A 10125-nucleotide genomic window follows, 5' to 3' on the forward strand; every position below is an offset into this window, starting at 1 on the left:
TGGAGGGAAGAACTAATGGAATATAAGGTAACCACAATGGGGTTGGTGTGGGGTGTTTACTTTGGGAGTTGAGGAGGGCAATACAAGAAGGGGGAGGAGGTGGAAAAACAAGACAGATAGGGGAACACTGAGACAGGTTTGCATGGCCTAGTGGGACAACAGGGCTCTGGGATTGAGGGATCTAGATATAGCTTGAAGAGGGTAAATAATACTAAAATCCCTGACTGCCTTATGAATATTAGTTTGCTTTGCCTACTATTGTAAAATAGACACTTGAGTGGGATAGAAAGGAATGTTGGGAAACATGATTAGAGAAAACTTGTAAGCCCACCTCCAGCCTATAACTGATTGGAATACCTCAAAGGGGTTCTACAACTTGCTCAGTGAAATAGGCCTCATGCAAAACCTTTACAGAGTATAGGGCCTTAGGTGGAATCCTGAGTCCCATCCACAACTTTGTGAGGTGAGATATTCCCACTAGAAAGGACAAGCAGACTGGAACAGCTACAGTGACAGAAGATACATCTTCATGATGAACCTGACCTATACTCAGATCAGTAGTTACTCTAAATACCAACAGAGAGGGAAAGAGTCTTCAAATCAGGTTCCAAAGCTATCCACTCTGTATAAAGGGTAGATAGAGACGGGCAACTTGGACATTGGCTACCTAAAATGAGGGGGCAATAAAGTCATGAAGTGACTGTCTTACAAGGTTTCAAGAGGGAGTTTAGTTTAAGAGTATGGGGGGAAAGAACGAGTCCCCACTGAATAGCTGTCATCTTGTCTAGATCGGTCTGGTGAAAAGAGATTGGGATAAAATTTGTAAGATTCAATAGTGAATAACTGTTATCATGACTAATCGCCACTATCACAATTGTAAAGGTAGAAGTTTTGTAACAAAAAAAGGAGGAGTGGTTAGTCTTACAGTCCAGAAACAGAGGACCCTAGGACCATCAAGAGAGGAACGCACAAGCAGAATGTGGGACCTTATCCAGAGAAGCAGCAGAGACAGAGATGGAGGCAGAGATGGGGGCATGGAGAGGGTGAGTGGCTGAGGACTCTAGATTCACAGACTAAGAAGAAAAGGACTAAGAGCTGGTGGCCAGGAGGCAGACTTGCAGAATGTGCCCTTTGGAGATGTAAATTATTATATATGCCTGAGTGTTTTTGTTTTTTTTCTGTTTGTTTTTTAAAAAGCTAAAGAGGATAGAGAGAAATACTGTTAACTGATGGTGCATGGAAGGGATTATAATCAATGTAATGAAGCAAGGTATATGATTTGCTGAATGTAAAACTGATGATATGCCCTGTAAACTTTCATTCAATCCACAATAAAAATCTTTAATAAAAAAAAAAAAAAACTACGAAGAAAATCAAAATCCATGAAGAACATGGAAACAAAACTATGAAAAAATTGACAAGAAAGAAGACAAAATACATGCACTCAGCACAGGAAAACATGCAGGACAAAGAAGCCAGCAGCAACACACACCAAACAAACAAACATAATGACAGAAATTCAATCATACATATCAATAACTACCCTGAATTTCAATGGATTAAATCTACCAGGTAAGAGATTGAGAGTGGCAGAACGGATAAGGAAGCAAGATCCTTCAATATGCTGTCTGCAAGAGACACACCATATACATAAAGACAAAAATAGATTAAAAGTTAAAAGATGGGAAAAAATATATGTTGCAAATTGCAATAAAAAAAATGAGTAGCAGTGGCAATATTAATCTCTTATAGAAGATACTTTTAGGTAAAAAACAGCATAAAAGATAACGAAGTCCCTCCACACATAGAGTAGACAGGGATGGGCAACTTGGATATTGGCTACCCAAAATGGGGGGGCGGAGGGCTACAAAGGCAAGAAGTGGCTGGCTTACAAGCTTTCAAGAGGGAACCTAGATCCAGAGGGCCTGGAGGAAGGTAGAATCTCCAGTGAGTAGTATTCAATCTGACTAGGCGGGGCTGATGCAATGAAATGCAGATGGGTCTTTTGTGATACAATAGTGAATAGTTGTTATCGGGACTGATTGTGAGGGTCAGAAATGTAAAGGTAGATGTTTTATAGCAAGGATGGGAGTGATTAACTTTTCAGTCTAGGAGCGGAGGTCCCTAGGACCATCAAGGGAGAAGAGCAGAGAGCGGGACCCTACCCAGAGAAGCAGTGATGCCTGAAATGGAGCCAGAGATGATGATGTGGAGCGATGGAGAAGCTGGAGACTTTAGATCCAGAGAGGGAGAGCAACTGTGTGCTGAAGACATGGGGGGGTACGGGGGAAGGATTGAACGGAGGGGATTGTAACCATGGCAGTGAGACGATATACGATAGAAGGAATGTAAAACTAATGTTCTCCCATGTAAACTATGACATAATTCACAATAAAACATTAAAAAAAAATTAAAACACTAAGGAAAAAAAAAAGATAACGAAGTACATTATCTCATGATTAAAGTGCCAATTTAACAGAATTACATAAACATAATAAATATCTATGCTTCCAATATAAGAGTCCCAAATATATAAAACAAAATCCCAATAAATTTGAAGAAAGAAATAAGCAAATATACAATAATAGCTGGAAATTTGAATACACCACTTTCAAAAAAGTATACAATAAACAGAAAGAAACTAGACAAAGACACAGAGGAACTAAACAAAGCAACCAACCAGCTTGACCTCATACATGTGTACAGAGCATTCAACCCCGAAACAGCACAATAAGCATTATTTTCTCATGCACATGGAACATTCTCCAGAACAACCCATGTGTTAGACAGCAAAACACTTCTCCCAAAATTTAAAAACAACAAAATACTACAAAACATTTTTTCTCAGATCACAAAGCCATTAAATTTGAAATCAATGATAAGAACACTGGGAAATGAAGTCAAACTTATGAAATGTGAATAACTAAAGCTACTGGAAAGTAGAATAAATAAAAGGTGAATTTTCAAAATTCCTAGAAATAAATAAGAATGAAATGCAACATACCAAAATCTTTGGGACACAACAAAAAGAGTGTTGAGAGGACAATTTATTGCCAAAAATGCACACATCCAAAAAGAAGAAAGAACCGAAATCAATACATTAGCACACCATCTCCAATATCTAGAAACAGACCAACGAAGTAAACCTACAGTAACCATAAGAAAATAAACAATAAAGATTAGAACAGTAAGAAACAAGACAGAATGCAGAAAAATTACAGAAAAAATCAACAGGACATGGAGCTGGTTCGTCAAAAGGATTAATAAAATTGGCAAACCATTAGCAAACATAACAAAAGAAAAGGGAGAAGAAACAAATAACATGCATAAGAAACCATACCGGTGATATCACAATAAAATCAAGAGGAAATAATCAAACAAAAAAACAAGTGAATACTATGAAGAGGTGCACTACAACATATTTGAAAATCTATAAGAGAGGGACATAGTTTTAGAAAAAACATGACCTACCGAAATGTAAATATAATGAAGTAGAAAACTTGAACAAATGAATGATCAAAGAAAAAATTGATCTGGTGATCTAATTTTTAAAAATCCAACCAAAATAAGTCCACGACTGGATGGTTTCACTGGTGAGTTTTATCAAATATTCAAGGAATAGCTGGCAAAAGATTTAATCAAAGTATTCCAGAATATAGAAAGAAATGGAAAGCTTCCTAACACATTTCATGAAGCAGATTTAACCCTCATACCCAAATCAGGGAAAGACATCATTAAGAAAGAAAATTACAGACTTCCGGTGCTTCCCTGACTGGGCAGCACAGGTACGCAGGCTCCCAAGAAAGGGTGGGTGGTATTGCACAGGGGAGGCCCCTGCCTGGTAGAGACAGCCTTTGGGTAAACGTAAGACTTTAGCCTTCAACATGATGAGATTGCTTTTTTGAAGGACCAAACTGCTGGAGAGTTGTGGGCATTTTGAGCTTCTGCCCACCTGCACTTGCCTGCACTGGGCTCCCGCTCCCGGGACTGCGCCCACCCACTGCGGGGCTTGAGCAGACCCGTTCGGAGGGCGGGCACTCCCAGAGAGCCAGCGGGGCCACAGGAACTAACACGGTCCTTCACGGGAGGTGGGGGGGCTCATTGCCAAGGGAGGTGTTATAGGCATGGATTTAGGGTGGGTGGGGTGCCCACAGCGCAGGGAGACAGAGAGAGGCATTCTTTTGATGTCATCAGACACAGATGCCATCTGCCTGCAGCCATTAACCTCACCCTCACCCTCCACCCCCTATGCCTAGGCTAGCCTTCTGCCCAACCTCCGAGGCTCAGGCCTGCCAATCAAGGCAAAAGCCAGCCCAAGCAAAAATGCCTTGAGTTGGTTTTTACCACCAGTTACACAGCAGTCTTGCTGTGGCTCTGCGGGTTAATGCACCAAGACTGCAAAGCCTTTTGAACTGCAAGGTCGGTGGTTCGAGCTCACCAGCTGCTCCTTGGAAACCCTATACAGGGTCTTTGTGTGTGTGTGTGTGTGTGTGTGACTAGAGGCTGCCTTATTCAATCTTGTTTTCTCTGGTGCTGAATTCTTCTCTCTTTTTTTTTTTTTTGGTCTATCTGTGTTTTTCTCTCATTATCGCTTTTGTTTTTGAGTTTGATTTTGGTTTTGTTTTCTACCCGACAGGTGTTGTTTGGCTGTCACATAGCCTCCCTTATGCTATTGGAGAACTCTTAGTCTTTCTACATTACACAAAAAGAGTCAGCAACTGCTGGCAAAGAGCCAAGATGCAATAACACTTTATAAACACCAAAACCCAGGCAAGAACCAATACCAGCTGCCATATACCAAGTCAACAGGCAACACCTGTGAAAGTTACTCTGAATTAAACAATAAGAAGAATGAAAAGGGAAGACCACATTCTGACTACATCTCCCTGGAAGCAATCAGAAAACACAAAACATTACCAAAATACATACTCAATTAAGTATTAGGGCCACAGATTAACATTAAACATGTCCAAGAAGCAAAAGCAGATGACCATATCAGCACATATCCAGAAAAAAAGATAAAATATCTGAGACAAATGATCCAGAAGCAGATCTGGGCTCCATGATGGAAGGAGGGCAGGCCTTGGAAATGCCTGAGAAAGAATTCAGAAAAATGATTATAAAATGTTTCAAAACACTTTACAATGGAGTTGAGAAAAATAAGGAAGAAGTCAGGAAAGTGCTACAGGAACAATCAAACAAGATAGATACAGCATCGGTAGCAACCCAAAACCTACAGAAAGAGGTCCAAACGATCAATAACTAAATATCAGAAATTGAAACCACTCTGAAAGGGCAGAGGAGTAGAATAGATGAAATGGAAGGAAGAATCTGTGAGCTGGAAGACAAGTCTCTCAATACCAATAAGATAGAAGAACAAACACAAAAAAAAGGGTAAGAAAGAGGAAGGTCTAAGATTCATGTTGGACAACATGAAGAGGAATAACCTAAGAATTATTGGCATTCCAGAACAAGAAGAATCACACAAGTCCTCAAAGGAAATAGTTGAAGAACTACTGAAAGAAAATTTCTCAAACATCCTCAAAAGCAAAAAGGTTAACATATAAGAAGCACAAAGAAGTCCAGGAAGACTGGACCCCAAAATAAAATCACCAAGTCATATCATAGTCAAGCTCTTCAAAATCAAAGACAAGAGAAAGCAGCAAGAGAAAACAGAAGGGTCACATACAATGGCAAGCAAGTCAGACTAAGCTTGGATTTCTTAGCAGGAACCATGCAAGCAAGAAGGCAATGGAGAGACATATATAAAACCCTGAAAGAAAACAATTGCCAACAATTAATCCTTTATCCAGCAAAGCTATCAATCAAATATGGTGGAGTAATCAAAACATTTCAGGATAAACAGAAACTATGGGACTTCACCAAAGCCAACCCTTTGCTACAAAACATCCTAAAAGGAGTTCTGTGGACTGAGAACCAACAAGAACAGACAACAACCAGAGTCTGACAAACGTGGCAGCACCTCCCTGAATTAAGTCAACAGAAAGAAGAATTGTTAACAAAACAAAACTATAAGAACAAACTCAGAGACTCTGGGAGGTCAGTCTATGACCAAAACTAGTACAATGCAAAAGAAGGTGAACACATAGGAACAGAGATCCAGACAGTGAGAAGGTCAGGTCGATTACAAGATAAAATAGGCTGCACTAAATGGAAAGAAAAGTTAATGGACTATAAGGCAAGCTCAAAGAAAATTAACACCTCACAACATACAATAAGAATGAAAATCCAAGTAGACTATGAAAAGATTAAAACTATGAGGAAACTCACAAGAAAGAACACAAAAATCAAGAATTCAACAGAGAAAGACAAAGAGAACAAAATCTTTTGTAATGACATGTCAGACAAGGGACTAATTTCTAAAATATACAGGAAACTACAACACCTCTACAAGAAAAAGACAAATAACCCAATTAAAAAGTGGGCACAGGATATGAACAGACACTTCACTAAGGAAGAGATTGGGCAGCCAACAAACATATGAAGAAATGCTCATGATCACTAACCATTAGAGAGATACAAATCAAAACAACAATGAGATATCATCTCACACCTACAATAATAGCAAAGATGAAAAATGTAGAAAACAATACATGCTGGCGAGGATGTGGAGAGACTGGGACACTCTTGCTTTGCTGGTGGGACTGCAAAATGGTTCAACCTCTCTGGAAAGCAATTTGGCGTTTCCTCAGAAGCTTGAAAATAGAAATACCTTATGATCCAGCAATTACTCTACTTGGTATTTATCCACAAGAAAAATGAGCCACAACAAGAGCAGATATATGCTCACTAATGTTTACAGCAGCACTATTTACAATAGCAAAAAGATGGAGACAGTGCCCATCAAAGAAGAATGGATAAACAAATTGTGGTATATACACACAATGGAATATTATGCTAAATTGAAGAATAACAAGGAAGCGGCAAGCCACCGCATAACATGGATGAACCTTGAGGACATTATGCTGAGTGAAATTAGTCACAAAAAGAGAAGTACTGCATGGGACCACTACTGTAAAAGACTAAGAAAAAGAAATTATACTATAGGAGGGTGGGGGGAAGTCTCTGTTGGTTGCTGGGAAGTTGGAGATGGGTGCAGGGAAGGGGGGGAGGGGGAGCACAGGGTGGGGAATGGACACAGGAGAACTTGGGTTCTGGAGAGGGGGGCAATATACACAGAGGGAGAGGGAAGTGGAGAAACGGGGCAGATGGGAGAACAATTGGGCATGTTTGAAGGGGCCAAACGGGAAAGAGATAAAGGATTATATATGCACAGCCTTGGAATGCCAGGGTTCTGAGATACAGGGATTTAGTCATGGTTGGAATGGGTGGGGGAATCATATTAAGATGCTTGGCTGTTTTTTGAATGTTGGTTTTCCTTGCACTATAATACAGAGTAGACACTGGAGGTGGAGAGAAAGGAATAGTCAGAAACATCACACAAGAAGGCGTGTAAGTCCGTCTTCTGCCTATAACTGATTGGAATACCTAAATTGGGGCTACAGCGTACAAAGTGAATGGAGGCTTCTTGTGGAGTCTTTGCAATACATAAAACTATAGATAGAAACCTGAACCACATCCAGATCTCCAGAGATGAGAAATATCCACTTGAAAGGATGAGCAGACCAGCCTGGAGCAGCTAGAAGAACAAAAGATACTTCTTGAAAGAAAGACCTACAGGAAAAATACAAAACAATAGAGGCAGAGGAACTGTTACTACAAGAACAAACAAATCGCTTCCCTAGGAAACATCAATGCAAGTGGTCGGGTCCTCTCAATGCAAATCCCCTTCCAAGACTAAGACTCAACGGAAATACATGCTCTGATTGGTGACCACACGCATCACCGATAGGGGGAAGTGGGGTAAAAGCAGCAATGAAGCGGCAAGCTAAGTTTTACAATGTTCAGTGGGCTTCTGTTGACCCAGTTGGTGACCTGCTTGGCAAGCAGTGAGAGGAGACCTGGGGACTCTTGGGCCCAGCGTTAGTGGGGTGGCCACGGAGGACTCAAGTGGAGAGTGGAGCTACTGGCTGATGGGAAGAGAGGGCAAGGGCACAAGAACACCCACACTTGCAGATAGTACCCATGTGACCTGGACCAGATGACTAGATGATCAGAGCTCAACCAGGAGAAGAAAGAAGAGGAAAAAAAAAAAAAAAAAAGATAGAGTGAGCTAATACAATCTGATAAACTTGACTTTTACCTACGGATGCTGTGACTCAAAAGAAGGAACAAATCTTTACAGCAAGAAACATTCCCACCTCCTCCACACGCAGAGTGGGCAGAGATGGGCAACTTGTACATTGGATACTCAAATGGGGAGGGAGGGAATACAAAGGCAAGAAGTGACTGGCTTACAAGCTTTCAAGAGGGAATCTAGAGCTAGGGGGCATGGAGGAAGACAGAATCTCCAGTGAGTACTATCCAATCTGTCTAGGTGGAGCTGATGAAATGAAATGCATATGGGTAACTTGTGATACTGTAGTGAATAATGGTTATCAGGACTGATTATGAGGGTTGGAAGTGCAAAGGTAGACGTTTTATAGCATGGAAGGGAAAGATTATTTGTCTCTAGGAACATCAATGGAGAAGATCCGAGAGCGGGACCCTACCCAGAGAACCAGAGATCCCTGAGATGGAGACAGACACGATTACGTGGAGTGATGAAGTGGCTGGGGAATTTGGATCCAGAAAGGGAGAGGGCCTGTGGGCTGAAGACTGGGGGTGGGGAAGAGAGGGGGAGGGGAGGGAGCGGGTTTCTAAGATATACCCTTTGGTCAGTTGATGATGCATGAAGGGGATTGGAACCATGGCAATGAAATGATACATGATGGAATGAATGTAAAGCTAAATTTCTCTCATGTAAACATGTAAACTATCATATAATTCACAATAAAACATTTAAAAAAATTAATAAAATCACAAGAAGGAGTTGATGTTGGTAATTTATGCTGCTGACTTGACACTGGTCCATCATTCCCCACCAGAGGAATTCTGACAGTTCACTACTGAACCCAAGAATGCACATTGCTGGTGATGATAAAGACATTACTAGAAGATACAAGTAAATGTCCATCACTTTACTTGTTGGTTGCAGTTGGAGTCAAAATTCTCACCTGATGTAATTAATTGCTCCAGAGGAAATGGACCAATGGTGCCTTCTTCTGTTAAACTGTTAATGGAGAACTTATGGAGAGAAAGTTAAGTTCTCCCATCCAAACTGGGATTTGAAAGAAATCTGTTGGAAGGTGATGACAGAAATGAAGTAAAACAGTTGTTTCCTGATCCGCGTGCCAGGAGTGTCATATGCTGTGATAAATAAGATCTGCGTCTTGCACTCCAGAAATTGGGGGATATTACAAGTGTTTATTATGGTGAGGCACAAGAAATGCTCTTGAAATGCTTTGTTTGTCCTGGCACCAAGCAGTGAACAGTTATTGCACAATGCCTGGAGCTGCTAATTCCTTTGTTTAGGTTCAAGCCAGCACGACCTATTAAAAGCTTAAATTTAATTTTATTGTCATGGTATTTATTAACTGATTATGAAAATACATTAAAAGACTCATAATTAAAAAAAAAAAAGGAAAGAAAATTACAGACCAATATCTCTGATAAACATTGATATAAAAATTCTCAAAATCCTAGCCAACATAATTCAACAATATATCAAATAATGAAAATAATAATATATCATGACCAAGTGGGACTGAACTAAGGGATGCAATGATGGTTCGATATTAGAAAACCAATCAATGTAATCCACTATATAAATAAGGACAAAAATGAAAAGAACCACATGATTATATCTATTGATGTAGAAAACACATTTCAAAAAATACAACATCCATTCCATATAAAAACACTCAACACAGTAGAAATTGAGGGGAAATTCTTCATCATAATTAAGAGAATTTATACAAAACCAACAGCCAACATAACTCTCAATGGAGGGAAACTGAAGCCTTCACTTTGCGAACAGGAACCAGAAAAGGATGCCCTGTATCACCACTCCTATTCAATATTATGTTGGAAGACTTAGCTAGAGCTATACAGCAAGATAGGAATATTAAAGGCTTCCAAATTGGCAAAGAGGAAGTAAAACTC

This window comes from Chrysochloris asiatica, unplaced genomic scaffold (assembly GCF_000296735.1).
Source record: "Chrysochloris asiatica unplaced genomic scaffold, ChrAsi1.0 scaffold00152, whole genome shotgun sequence".
NCBI classification, from domain to species: domain Eukaryota; kingdom Metazoa; phylum Chordata; class Mammalia; order Afrosoricida; family Chrysochloridae; genus Chrysochloris; species Chrysochloris asiatica.